Source organism: Molossus molossus, unplaced genomic scaffold (genome assembly GCF_014108415.1).
Source record: "Molossus molossus isolate mMolMol1 unplaced genomic scaffold, mMolMol1.p scaffold_m16_p_11, whole genome shotgun sequence".
NCBI lineage: Eukaryota > Metazoa > Chordata > Mammalia > Chiroptera > Molossidae > Molossus > Molossus molossus.
The window spans coordinates 83596861-83611783 of NW_023425346.1; the positions used below are offsets into that span (position 1 = coordinate 83596861).

General features: G+C 36.0%; 1 protein-coding gene across 3 annotated transcripts in view; it reads left to right on the forward strand.

Annotated features, from left to right (window-relative positions):
- MAP2 (microtubule associated protein 2) overlaps positions 1-14923 on the forward strand; it is a 283366-nt gene that overhangs the window by 130721 nt on the left and 137722 nt on the right. The window contains exons 1-2 of one of the 3 annotated variants that reach the window (XM_036253789.1): positions 8857-9040; positions 9316-9383. The gene's annotated coding sequence lies outside the window, so the exon portion shown is untranslated. Of the gene's footprint in view, positions 1-8856; positions 9041-9185; positions 9240-9315; positions 9384-14923 lie in introns of those variants that run through there. The other 2 variants (XM_036253788.1, XM_036253793.1) reach the window with 2 other exon arrangements.

Consider the following 14923-nt stretch of genomic DNA (forward strand, 5'->3'; position numbering starts at 1 on the left):
CCCACTTTATCTGAACAAAAAATGGGAAAATGTCCTCGGGTGAGGATAAAAAAAGAAAAAAGATAAACAAACACATGGGTAACTATTTTTAAAAGTCTTAAGAAAAGGGCAAATAAAAAGCTTTAAAGTTGTATATTTATTTATTTATTTACTTTTAGTATGTTTTTATTGACTTTTTTTTTAGAGAGAGAGGAAGGGAGAGAGAGATAGAAACACCCAGGTGAGAGAAAACCATCCATTGGCTGCCTCCTGCACGCCCCCTGCTGGGGATCTAGCCTGTAACCCAGGCATGTGCCCTGGCTGGGAATGAACCGGGACCTCTCAGTCCATGGGACATCACTTAATCCACAGAACCACACTGGCGGGGCAAGTATTGTATATTTAAATAGTTAACCAAGACTCAAACTAAATGAAATACTTAGAATAAGTGTTTTATCTAGTGATTTCTGAAACTGAATCTACTCAGCTATTTAAGCTCAGAATTCAGAATTTTTAAAAGAGGAAATTCATGCTTTTCTATATGAATTTTATTGTTATAATTTCAGTTATTCATGCATGCATGTGAGATTTCAGTGAATAGTTATTGTGTGCCAGGTAATTCTAGGTACCTAGAATATATTAGTGAACAACAACAACAAAAAAGAGTTTTGCCTTCAGGAAACAAAAATGAATGGGGAAAGACAGACAGCAAAGAATAAACATAAATAAGCAAAATAGATGGTATATTATAAAATGATAATTATTGTATAAAATAGGATAAAGGAGATTAGGGTTAGGGAACTGCAGATTGTGATATTGAATAAGGTGGTCAGGTTAGCCTCATTAAGAAGATAAAAATTTGAGGAAAAATTGATAGAGGGAATGGAGTTATTTGGAAGAAGAATGTTCTACATCCAGAATTTAACTATAAACCTAAATTAACTTAAACAAAACATGCATTATACTATATGATATTAACAATGTTTTCTGATGTAACCTCTAAGATTCACCATGATATTTGATTATTTCTAACTTGATGTAATATGAGGATAGTGATTTACCATGTAAGACAGGCATTTACTATTATAACCTATACTAAGACAGGTTCATTTCAACAGTTGTTTACAAAACATACAAAATAAACACACATTGTCAGACAACAAAGTTCTTTAAGGACACATGAACGTATATCTCACAACTATGACTCAGTATCCTCTGCCCAGAATAGATGAGCTAGATAGTAAATAAAACTATGATGTCTTCCTCAACTATAGGAATGCTTGTGTTCATACATATACATCATTTAAGTGTGAACTAATGGAATCTGAAATAATTCTGAAAGTAAAAATTCTTATTTCTAAAACTATCTCTTTTAGGCACACCTAGAATAAGGAGTCTGTTTAAAGTTACTTGTCCAATAAAAATGGAAAATTCTTAATTCCATGTTTAATTTATTGCTTCTTCTTCTGATACCTTAGAAGTGTTAGGCTGAATTACAAACTAATTAGCTAAGACGTCCAGGGATTGAATTTCTGCTCCACCACCTCCCAGCTGTGTGTTCTTGGCAATAACTAACCCTAACTGGGTCTGTTTTCTCAACTATAACGACTCTCAACTCTCAGAGTTGTTGAATAAAATACTGTGTTCAAAAAAATTGGCACATTGTAGGTATCTAACCATTTATATTAAATCATTTTTATGCTCCTTTAATTGGTCAACATTACAATAAATAACTGAATATAGACAACTAAAACCAACCCAAGGCCATATATAATATTAGGCATTATTGTATCACGGTGATTTTTTTTTTTTTTTTGTATCATGGTGATTCTGAGAAAGGACAGAGCTTTGTGACACTGTGTGCTAGGAAAGTTCTGGAAGTTATTAAGAAAGAGGGCAGAACTTGAAATGGACTGAAAAGAAAGTGTAGGATTTGGATTGGAAGAAGGGAAGCAGATGTTTGCTGAAGTAAACCAGTGGTTATGGTGGATGTCAGTGGGCAAGGGATTGGCATGAAAGGAACAGTGTTGAAAGCACCTTAACTGACCATTTTTTGTTATAACAGCGTAGGTCAGTAAGTGTAGCTGCAGACAAGTGCTTTCACTTGTTAATGTATTCTTAAGATACGTATCTTACTTCAAAGTTGCCTATTTATTAAAAACCCATGTAAAATGTTCTCTCTCTTCTAAGGAAAATGGCTTCTTACAACTTATTTATTTAGCAAACACATAACATAGGGCCTTCACTTACGCAGCCATGGTTACGTGGCACATTTGCAAAATGTTTGTTCAGACCAGAACTCTTTGGAATAATGTTTATGGCAGATCCAAAAATTTGTTTTGAACAAAGAGTTTCTAAACCAACGGCACCATATTTTACCATGAATTTTACTGAGCTATAACACACCTTACTAAGGTACACACATCCTAATTGTATCCCCCATGTCACTGCCACTCATGTCAAGAAGGCATTGTACTTCTTCCTAGTCATACCACCTTCCGTCCTCATCCCCACAGAGGTAAACATTACTTTGACTTCTGTCTCTGAATATTAGTTTCATCTGTTCTTGAACTTCATACGTATGGAGTAATACAGTATGCACTGCTCTGTGGCTGCCTCTTCCACTCATCGTTATGCCTGGGAGAGGCATCCGTTGTTGTGTGTCACAGTAATTCTTTGTTTTTCTGTGCAGTAATCTAGAATATGGATATACCACAATCCATTCTGCTATCGATGAGCATTTAGTGGATTCCAATTTTATCCAATTATGAATAAAGCTACTAAGAACATTTGGTAAATGTGTTTAGGTGGGCACATGTACTCAGTTCATGGGTATGTATCTAGAAGTGGAATTGCTGGTTCATAGGGAACACACACATTCAGTTTTATGAAATATTGCCAAACAGTTTTCAAAATTGTTCATACTAATTTACACCCCACCAACAATGTATGCGAGTTTCAGTTGTTCTACAATTATAGTTTTCTTTTAAACATCTGGAGAGCTTTTTATTCCCAACATAGTTCTTAAAGTGTAATGAGATTATGACTTGATGAATTGAAGTAGTAATTATTTTTTATAATTACAGTTCACATGACACTGTTTTTAAAAAGAACCTCTAAGAAGGAAGTTGGGTTCAGTTTACTTTGGTGAAAGTATGGGAGCAAAATAGAACTTTGGGTACTATCATATTTTAAGCCTAGATTGTTAATAGCATACAAAACCTAAATATAGCCTGTGAGCTAGCTATTTCACTAAATTGCAATTAAACTTTATTTTGAGAACTGACAATGAGAAATACCTCTCTCTCTCTTTCTCTCCCCCTCCCTCTCTCTCTCCTCCCATCTTTCCCTTTCTTCTCTTTCTCTCTCTTTCCATTTATGTCATCTTTTTGGCTTCGTGTAGACAGTGAAATAAAAACCCTGATGGAATAACAATAACAAGAGTGTATAAATTTTAAAACTACTTCTGCAGAATATCCAGTGAAATACAAATATTTTTGAGGTTCAAAATGGTACACAATCCAAAAATAATTTAAAATGCATTTTATCCTTACATTTGGATAGACTCTAACTGATATTTAGAGACAATCACCATAGTAAGATTTAAAATGAAATTGTGAAGCCAAACTCTTAGTATGACTCAGAAGGATTAAAGCATGATTCAAGAGCAATTGGAAAGTGGTCCAGTTACCTTGTCTTATTCCTTGTCCTACTTGCTTAGAATATATCCATCCTTCCCGCTCTAGGCCAAGTGAAATAAAAATCACAATGAAGATGCCAGAGGTGACCACAGGTAGCTCCAATATCAGTATGCTCTTTGTTTCTTGATAAAGGTATTTCTGATTCATTCTTTATCTAAGTTTCATGGAAATTCTGAATATTTTGGCTTAAAATATTTCTTGCTGTGTTATATGTGTAAAAGACAATTAAAATAGATATAAAGTAAAGCAAATAATTATAGGACTTGAAGCCTGGACAATACCAATCTATTTCAAATTTTAAATAAGCTCAGTAGCACAGAAAACTTAGTAAAAGTAAATTAAAGATAAAATACACAATAAGCGAATGAATGTAGTCCTGTCTTCTTCAATCATGTCAAGAAGGGATGGGGCAGGAGTCAAGTGATTCAAGGAATTTTTGGAGCAGGGGTGAATTTTTGTCTGTTGCTAATAAATTTGTTCATTATATACTCTCAAAATTCTTTATATGAGTTTCTCAACATTATTTTATTTTTCATAATGAATAATTCAGCTTTGTTGATGGTGGGTAGTTAATATTTTTAGTTTGATATGAAAAACAAAAGAAAACTACATAAGTAATTTACATAAATTTATTATTTTGGTGTTTAGTAATTGTCTTCTAATTCTTGGCCTGTTATTATTTATCCCATAAATTAGGGAATCTTTAGAGCACATATGTTTCTTTCATTGATATTATATTGAATTAATTTTCTCATGCAAATTTTTGATAATGAGATTTAGAGACCTATCATTAAATTTTTCAAGGAATTCAAGAAACAATTCTAGAAGATTTTCAGATCCTTAAATGAATGATACAGTCTTGTGGCCTTAAAAATATCAAAAGCTTTTGTAACCATGCTTCTAATAATCAGTAATATTCTGGAAGGTCCCATACTTTGGATTTGAAACTTGTCATATTTTAATTAGTGGTCATTAAAGACTTATCCTTCCTGGAGACTGGGACATTTTATTTAACTCTCTCCACTGAGTTCTGTATGCTTTTTACAGCTTCTTCAGGTATTAGGCTGAACCAAATGAAATGACCATTTTGTAGGTAAAAGGTAATGGAATTTCAACGTCATATCGTTCGGACTAATACAAGATGATGCCAAAGTAGATTTACAGTTGTTTGTATGGAAACTAATATAATAAGTTATAAATAGTAATAAGAGAATAAACTGTATTTTGCATACTCACAACTATAAACCTACTTTTGCCCCCACCCTGTATACATAACAAGGAAATCAGTAAAGAATGTAAAGACTTTTCTTCCGCTTGAGTAGTCCAATCATTGACTCATGTAATCTTCACATTCTCTACTTTAAAAAACATTTTTGAATGTCTATATTTTCCAGGCACTGTTTTAGGTACTTTAGATACACCAGTGCTCCAAACATGTGAAGATGACTTTCTTTATGGAAGTAGCAGAGTGAGGCATGTAATAAACATTCAACATGTTAGTTGACTATAAATAGTCAACAATTATAGTTCCCTCCACTATGATTGAAGTTCCTTGAGGAGTAAATTTTGTTTCCTTTTATCCCAATTTCTAGAACCTTTCAAGTGTCTGAAATATATGTTGGTGTGTCATCAGAATTGGGAAAATGAGGTGATGAATGATGCTAAGCCAAGGTCTAGAATATTGTCAGAGAGGAAGGGTAAGAAAACACTACAGTTTAGGCTCAAGCATAAATATGGAAAATCCCCCAGATCATGAAAGTCTCTCAATTATCTGTCATCTTGTATTCTTAGGATATAACATACTTAAAGGTGGGAATTATATTCTACATATTGTGTTTATTCTACAATGGACATGTTAAAGTAATAGTTCCTTACTAACAAATAGGGGGGAAAAAGAAAAGAAAAGGTATATAGTGGGTGAATCAGGTATCCCCAGATGTTAAGTGGTTCTCAAAGAGTATTAAATATTTTTAGAAGCTATGCTATTTTTTTAGACTGACCAGAACCAGTAAATGTTGTTTTATGAGATCTTAATAAAATGTGATTCATGTTCAAGAAATGACAGTCTTGTGCATCAATTGTTGAATTCAGAAGTGAGCAACAGATGACAGCATATTAAAACAAACTATTTGCTTTGAAAAATAACCTTAGTGTTCAGAATCACTGAAGAAAAATAGACGTTTAACAGAATGATCTATTTAAAGGGACAGTTTTCCCCCCAATTTTTATTAATCTATTTTTGTTACAGATGTTTCTCCTTTTCCCCCCTTAGATTACCCCCGCCCCAGCATTGTTGTCTATGTCCATTGGTTATGCATAGATGCATATAAATTCCTTGGTTCGTTTCATCCATGCCCCCCGCCCCCCTCCTCTGAGGTTTGTCAGTCTGAACCATACTCCTTTCTATGTCTCTGGGTCTATTTTGTTCTTCAGCCACCTTGTTCATTATATTCCACCAATAAGTGAGATCACGTGGTATTTGTCTTTCTCTGATTGGCTTATTATCTTGACCAGCATGTAGGATGCACTGAAACCTAGGGTAATCATATTTTTAAAAATTTATGTTTATTTATTTTATAGCTGGAGGCAGAAAATAGTAGTGGTGGCAGCAACTGAGACATCAAAAAGGCGATATGGCCCGACCTCTAGATGAGTTCACCTGAAAGCAATGAGTCATAAGACCTGCATATTGACAGAACACTTTAGAAAGGAAGTAAAAACAGTAAAACATCAAGGTCAAAATTCTGGTCACAATTTTCACTGAGTAGCTCAGGAAGATTTTAACAAATATTGCACCCCCCAGTGGTTGTTTTGAGTGATTTTTTTTTTTTTTTTTTTGCTTCATTTTGGGTAATCCCAGGAAGGTTCACATCATTTATAACTAGGAGGAACCTTGGGAGGTCAACTTAATTCAGTTGCCCAATTACCTTTTTCAATTTTTTATTAAATTTATTGTGGTGAAATAGGTTAATAAAATTATATAGGTTTTCAAATACACAGTTCTATAATACGCCATCTGTATACTGCATTGTGTGCACCACCCAAAGTCTTCTTCCCTCACCATATGTTGGACTCCCTTGACCCTCTCCCACCATCCCACACCTTTTTCCCTCTTCGATAGCCATCAAACAGTTGTCTGTGTCTATGAATGAGTTTTTGTTTGTTTGTTTATATGTTGCTTTCAGCTTTATTTCCCACATATGAATGAAATCATATGGTTCTTGACATTTTCTGTCTGACTTACTTTGCTTAACATGATATTCTCCAGATTCATCCATATTGTGGCAAATGGTAGTATTTCATCTTTTCTGATGTAATTGCCCAGTTTCATGCTTGCAGAAAAATAGATGCCAGGGATAATAGCATGTCTACTATATGATTATTAAGTTCAGGTTCAACAAGATAGGTTCATAGAGGGCAATCATGGTGGATCCATTTGATTGACAGGAAATGAAAGAAAAGCAGTAACATAATTACCCCACGTTCTTCAGACCTCATTACAGCACAGACATTAAGCAAAGCTGGTTCTCAGAATGATTACAAGGCCTTTTAGAGAGGAATATCTGCTTTGGCAAATAAAAGAAAGATGACAACATCAAAGACAAAGGATGTTTCTAGAACCTGTTTTGCTTGCAAACAGAATGAGAAGCAGCATGGAAAAAAATTCAGTTGGTAAGAGAAGAAAAGCAGGGGACCTGAGTCAGGACTCTGGGGTGGTGTCTCCGCTAGATCTGCACTCAGCTCTGTGACCTTGGTCAGGTTCCTGGCCTCAGTTTCCTCACCTATGAGACAAAGGATGTGGAGTAGGGTGGGTGGTATTCCTGAGTTCAGGATAGAAACAGAGGCATGGAGTAGCAGGATCTATCCTATATAAAATAACCATAATTTGAATATTTATGAAAGCAAAATTAGCTAGTGATCAAAAAATGCAGCAGAAAGGTGGCTAATGGGGAATGCAAATTCATCCTAATACATTCAAAATATAGTATAAATCTGAGAATTCTTCCCAGAAGGAAAAGAATGAAGCCTATCAAAGATCTCTAAATTTCTTCCACTAGAGTCTTTTTCCCTTTTCTGTGTCGTCACCTTATTTTTCTCCTTACTGTCTGTTTCCAGTAACCATGGTGATGCGCCTTCCCAGCAGCCCTCTACACACCCGGCCCTTTTGGTGCACGTTGGATTTGCTTTATTCACTGATGCAGAGAGCTAACAATGCTGCAAAAATTAATTAATTTATTAACAGTTTTTCCTCATTCCTTTTGTCCAGGAAATAAATGCAGAGAATTATTCCACACTTAACTGCCCTACATCAGGGACACTGTAAAACAGGGATATTAAACTGTTCATTTCAGTTCTAACATAAAGGGGATACTGATTATTCCAGAGATTCAATTCCCTGCCTTGGCCTCAGGGACTGTAAAGTCCCAGAACTCAAGCTGGTTACCACCTCCTTTTCCTTTTGTGTATAAATGAAATAAAATTGATCGCCCACAGAAATCGCACATCAACCTTGGTTTCCCAGTCCTCTGTTTTTTCCTGCATTCTCTCTTGTAAGGAAGACATTTCCAAGTGCGTAATTATCACAGTTACAAGGGGGCTGAGTTTTTTCATAAGAAAAAAAAAAAATATATATATATATATATATATATGTATTTGTCCAATGAGCACAGTTATTTATTTTGGAATATAAACAAGCAATATGCGATACTAAGTTTTTAAATATTTTAATGATCTGCCAATGACAAAGCATCAAAGAATCTCTGTTGTCACTGATATGGATAATAAAAATTCCCATAAACTGTCATTTAGTCACATCCAGTTTGTGGAGCCTAACTTACTTACTTGTAATCCTATATGCAGAAAACTGCTTAAACACTGTGTGTGTGTGTGTGTGTGTGTCTGGCAGTAACACAAAGGAGACCAGATGATGACATTCATAAGCTTATAGACTCAACTCCTGGGGACACACTTGGATGGAGGCAATTAAAATGCCTGTCAGGCACTTGGTACCAGAAGCCCCTACGGCAAACCACTGAATCATAAGCCAGGGCTGCACCTTATTTTCAGTGAATGATGGCGGAGCTGGGTGGCTTGTCATCATTCTCGAAAATTCTGAGGCTAGTGAGCTCTCTCTCCCTCTCCCACTCGCCTTATTTTCCTTTTCGCCACTGCGGGGACTTTTTCTGATTTGCAACCCCCCTCTCCCTGACACACAGACGGAGCTGGTGGCTTGCAGACTGCAGTCTGTCTGGAGCTAGGGAGCTGGAGCCAGAGCCGCCCGTGGCGACAATGCTCCCGGGGAAGGGTTCCGCAGCAGTCCTCCAAGGCTAGGCTGGGGTGCTATCGCAGCGGACGCGCTGGTAACGGTTTGGGCTCTTTACATTTTCATTTCGTTGTATTTTTCATCTGTTTCCTAAAGGATCTGCTTTCTGTGATGTCAAAGTAAAATGATTTAAAATGCATTACTGAGCTTCTTAAAAATTCAAGTACTGCATTGTTCGTACTACAGACCTCAAGACAGATTTATTGTCTGGATGTAAAGAATGCATTTGCTTGCTGGTGAGTGACAATTTTCAATATTTAGTTAACAAACCTATATATGTATTTTTTTTTTCCTTTTGTTTTGTTTCGGTAGATTCTTCAATTTGTTGTCTCTAACCGAGGAAACATTGATCGGGAACCACTCATTCAGAAAATTAAAAGGTACCACATGTTTTGTTTGGATGTTTAAAATGAGGGAAAATCAAGGAGGAATTGGAATGTTTTTATTTGAAGTCATCTCTCTGTGACTGGTCTTTTATCCTTAAGCTTATGCTGATCATTGTCTATAGCATGTATGATCCTAGGCAGAGAATGCTATATTCTAAGGCTGTTTTGATTAGATATCCGAAGAATTGTGTCTTTTCCCTGTTTTGCAAGTTTTTAACAAATATTAGTATGTCTGACTTATTGTTGGACTTTAATCATTATAATGCTTAAAAATGTACAAAATTCTCTATCTTACTAAAAATTCAATTATCTGCATTTAAGAGAAATATACTAAGTACTGATTTTATCTGAGGAAATCTTGCTAAAAAGTCATTTTTTGAGTGGCTAAGTGAAATGGCTTGCCCTCCCCAAGTAGAATGGGTGCTAGAGACAGGAGCTAGGAATGACTCAGTATTGTTGGGTTTTACAAATAAAAGATTGTAACTTATTCACAGATGCTTTAGCAAAAGATATATTCAAAGGCTGAGGTTGCTAGTTATCGAAAGAGCGATTTTACGTTGCTTCCTTTGGCATTGACAGCATGGGAAGCTACCCTTCCTCTCTCCATAAAAGCAGTTAAATCCATTGATTCCAGGCCTTGTGCCTTACAGGAAAAATAACTAATTTTCACATTCAGCACCAGGATGTGTACTGATTGGAGATGGCAAGTACGGGTATTACCTTTTCTTTCATTCCGTAAGGTTATCTTTGACTTTAACGTATACTCATGTCAGTAAAACCTTTATTTGTAATTTGGCTTTAAAAAAGTGGAAGACATTTTCTGCTTTGATGAGAAGAAGATCAATAATGTCTTTAAAGCCTTTCCTTGGCATTCACATACTATTTCCCCTCGAGACTATGGATCCAAAATATTTAACACAGTAAGGTTAGTTTGTATTTTATTTTTCACTTTACGTGAAAAATGGCTAATGTTCAACTACTGATCTTGAAATATCAGAAGTATGTGAGTGTACACCTGTGAGCATGAATATCTGTAGCAGTTGAAGGACAAGAGACCAATGCATTGTCCTTGTTTAATTTTCTCTGCAATGTGTAATTATGAGACCCTTAATGTATTCATTCCACAAACACTTAGTAAGAGCCTTGCTTCTGTGGGTGGTTATTGTGGGAGAGGGGGAAGGGGCAGACGTCACTGTTACCACCCTTCCAGAGTGTAGGCAGCATCATATAATATTCTTGCACAAGAGAAGGAATTTGTTAAATCACTGTGCTCTAAAAGCGGGAAATTATTTTATTTCAGATATTGAACAAAATCTAACAGACTAGTCTATTAGATTTACTTCATGTATTCAGAGATGAAATATATTGCACTTTTTTCTCAGAAATTAGTCGGTGGAATTATGTATGAAAATCCCCAAACGGGACTTGGTATTCCTCCTGAGTATTGTAAAACCCTTGGGACCGTACTCTGTTTTTAGATTTTATTCACAGTAAGTGAAAACATGTTATGTTTGGTGAAGAAAACAACAACCCTCTACTTGATATTTTCCTCTCTGACTAAATTTATACAGTATATATTTCATAGGAGAATCTGTTTCCTAATTTTTAGACTCATTGAGGAAATCATTACATTAATTTTAAACTCTGGGGTATTTAGATGAATTGGAAAAGGATGAAGTTATTATTCATCCATCAAAAAAAGTCTTCACTGTATTGTCAATAAAAACTGGAGCTACAGAGGTGGCATATTAGCCTCTTGGTCTCCAAATTTTTTAGCACCATTTAAAGTTCATCTTAGGTGTGTGTTGACAGATTTTAGATAATAAACCAGAGTTTATTCAAGTAGTCTGTTACATTGTCAAATCAGAACAGAATTTAAATACTGGACTGTAAGAGACTTAAGGATCTGTATTATTGTTTTTCTAACCAACAACATCTGGGCATTAGTTTTGGTATTAAATTCCTTGACTGAATTTTCACTTGTACCTTCAGCACATAGCATAGTGCCTTGACCACAGTAGTTCACTAAATATTTCTTTAATGGATAAATGAATTTGATGGAAAAATTTGCATTTTCCTCTATTAGTTTTTTGGTCTTGTTTTTTACGAGATTACATACTATAAAACAGACATTTGCTACATTGTTTTAGTTACCCAAAATATTCATCATAAATCCCTAATTTATGATAACTAATTAGATAATGTCACATAGAAAAACAGGCAAACCATGTGTAAAAATTTCTCCAGGCTCTAAGGAAGAGTATTTTCTTGGTTTTAGGTTAAGATGGAAAGAATTTTTGAAATGTCCCTTTCACTTTCATCAGCTAGGGGAAAGATGCCAAACTGCAGCATGAGTTTTGCTTTATGGACACTTCCTAAATATTCCCAGGCTTGACATTGTTTATTGCTCTTTATGTCTTCGGCCAAGATTTTGCTGCAGCAGAGGGGAGGCGGCCATTCCTCTCTCTCTCTTTCTAAATGCAACACTGGAAATGATGTCATAGTCTTCCCAAACACTTTCTTGCTCATTGTGGACTAGTTACGTATGACATCATTTCATACATATATACTTAAGGAATCTATAAAGAAACTTCTAGAATCATAATAGCTCTTGAGAAATCTTTCTTATTGTCACTTATATTTATTAATGAAACTATAATTGTTTGTTGATGATGTACCAGATAATATCTAAGCCCTAGCACATGTGGTCTCGTTTTAACTCTTGATACCATCCTGGGAAGTGGGTATGATCTCCATTTTACAAATGAATGAACCGAGACTCTAGTTGGGCGATCAACACAAGTCTGGCCCAAAGTCCTTCACATAACCACAACATACTACATTTTTTCCTAGTAAATTTTTGACTCATAGTCATAGTTTTAATGTTTTATTTATGCACGTGATTTATATATTGCTGCAAGAAGGTTAAAATGGTATGCTTATAGATTCTTGTTTTTATATACATAATATAGAAGTAAATATATCTTCAAATACATCACTATAGTATTCAAACTCTGATATATTTCATATTTTTAATACATATTTTCTATCTGACCTGAGGAACTTTATTCTTTAAGGAGGAATGTCAGAGATAAATACGAAATTTAAAAATACATGAATTAATAAAGCATCTCCTGTGTCATTACAATGAAGTTGCATTACTGAACTGCGTAATCTAGATGAGAAAATTAGTCATAGAATTCTGGTGCTAAATAATATAACAGATACCATATCTTGCAAAGTTTTTTTTTTTTTTTTTAATAATTTAGCTAATGACAGAAGTTTCAAATGGCCAAAATAATAAACAAGCAGGAAACACTATCATGAACAGTGAAAAAACACCACGTTCAACCTTAAATAAAATTTACTAATCCAGAAAGATAACTGTGGGCACTAATAATTACACAAATATGTACTAAGATGTTCTACTTGCAAGGAAGTATATACAACAAAACACTGTTGGAACTCAATGGGTACAGCAGAGTAAGACAAGGAAGTAGCACCAACACTCATTGGTAGAGTAGGAGACACTTGAATAGTTTCTTCAGGGACTTCATTTCATGGCAGGATTACTAACAATTTAGAAGGGGCTCAACAGGAAACGCATCATGGAGGATGAGTCTTTTGAGATGGAACTTAGGGGTAAATAGACGTATTGAAGGGAGAGATAATGCATGGAGGAGCTCCAGGAAGACTAAACATTAGCAAAGACACCAAAGGAAGTGAGCATGCTTGGAAGGTGTAGACTGATCTCATTTGTATTCTAGAGTGCAGGACAGAAGGGGATTCTTAGAAAATAAGGATGAGAAGATACATGATTACTATGTAGGTTGTACCATATGAAATGAATAATAGTCTACCTTTTAAAAACCAAAATAAAAATTTCATTCAGTTCAACCTAATACATTGGAAAGGGATCTTAAATGCCAAGTTGAGGAGTTGTGTTTTTCTTTTCCAGTATTCAACTGGAAGCTATTTAGTGTATATTGAGTAAGAGACCATTGTGACCTCAACTGCATTCTCAGATGACTTCTTTTTTATAGCTCTATGAGATAAATTAGAGTTGTGTGTAAGAGCATGTTGAAGAAAGCATCACTTTGAACAGATAATTCATTTAAAAAATGAAGGATCCAAGAGGCTGTTGACAGTGGGCATGAAAGAAGAGGTCATGACAATGAGAGATGTTTTTGAGCTTAAATTCATATACAGAGTATAGTCAGTACTTGATTCATAGGAGGAATGAAAAGCAGAAGGACTCAATGATGACTCTAAGATTTTAATTTGACAACTGGAAAGAAAAGTGAAAGGAGAAAGGTAGCTAAAAGCTACTTGAGGAAAGAAGCCCTCTTTTAATTTTATTGTATCCCTGGTCTCCAGCAGACTGCCTGGGACACAGTAGGCAGTCAGTAGATGCTGACAGAATTAGTGGGGCAAATTCCATGCCCCTTCCCTGCCTTCCTAGAACTTCCTGCTAGAGGGGGGAATAATCAGGGGGTAAGCAAATGAAATTAAACGATTACTCAGGCAGCTGTGCAGCAAATGGATGAGAAGGGAGTATGAATAGACGCTGGGAGATAAGCTTTTCAAACTTTACAGCAGACAGGAATCAACTGAGATCTTATTAAAATGCAGACTGAGAATCGGTAGGTGTGAGGACAGGTACAAGTTGAGATTCTTTAACAAGCTCCCAGGTGATGTTGAAACTGCTTTGATTGGAGATTGGAGGGTGCATGTCCAGACTAGAAAAATTAGAAATGGTTAGAAAAGTTCCTATGAGCCCTTCTCTTCATAAAGCAGTAAGTACTACATACTTTTCAACCTCTTGGATGGTGAGAGAGGATTGTTCCTCTTCTGAGTTGTTTCGATTCCAGACTTTTATTTTTTATGAAAGATCCATTAAACTGGCTAATGAGCTACCGACATTTCATTCTTTCTGCTCCTGCTCAATGCTTATTTATGCCATATATTGAATTCTTGTGGCTCAGGTTTGGGATGCGATTGCACGTAATTGTTTCGGTGCCAGTTTCTTAACTCCAGTCTGTTCCCTGCCTCGTGATTTCTTTGGACTTTGAACCTCCTCTCGGCCTGGATGTTCAGCATAGTACCGGCCTGCTGCGTTGTGTGGCCCCCAGCTCCCGACGTCTCTCACGTTCCTCTGTGCTCAGCAGTGAGCGTCCAGCTCTCCACATTCCATCTTCGGGCCACTCCCACCTAAATACCCGCGTTAGGTGACCTGACGTAGAGCCTGGGGAACTTCTGAGGGTAGTCTCGGATTTAAGGAACGCATTTTTTCCCAACAGAGTCATTTCTTTTGGGAGGAATGTTTTGGTCGATGACAGCACCTGCATTCTTCTGGAGGAAGGATGACGATGAGACGCTCAGAGGCCTGAGTGTTCACAAGCCTCGACAGATTCGGAGGGGTGTCGCCCTTCTGCCTCCACGGCTGGGCTCTAACTGCCCCGCTCCTTTGTAGTTACAGGAACTTGGGGGCAGTTACTGCTTGATTCCCCCCACACCACACTTTGCAGCTGTAA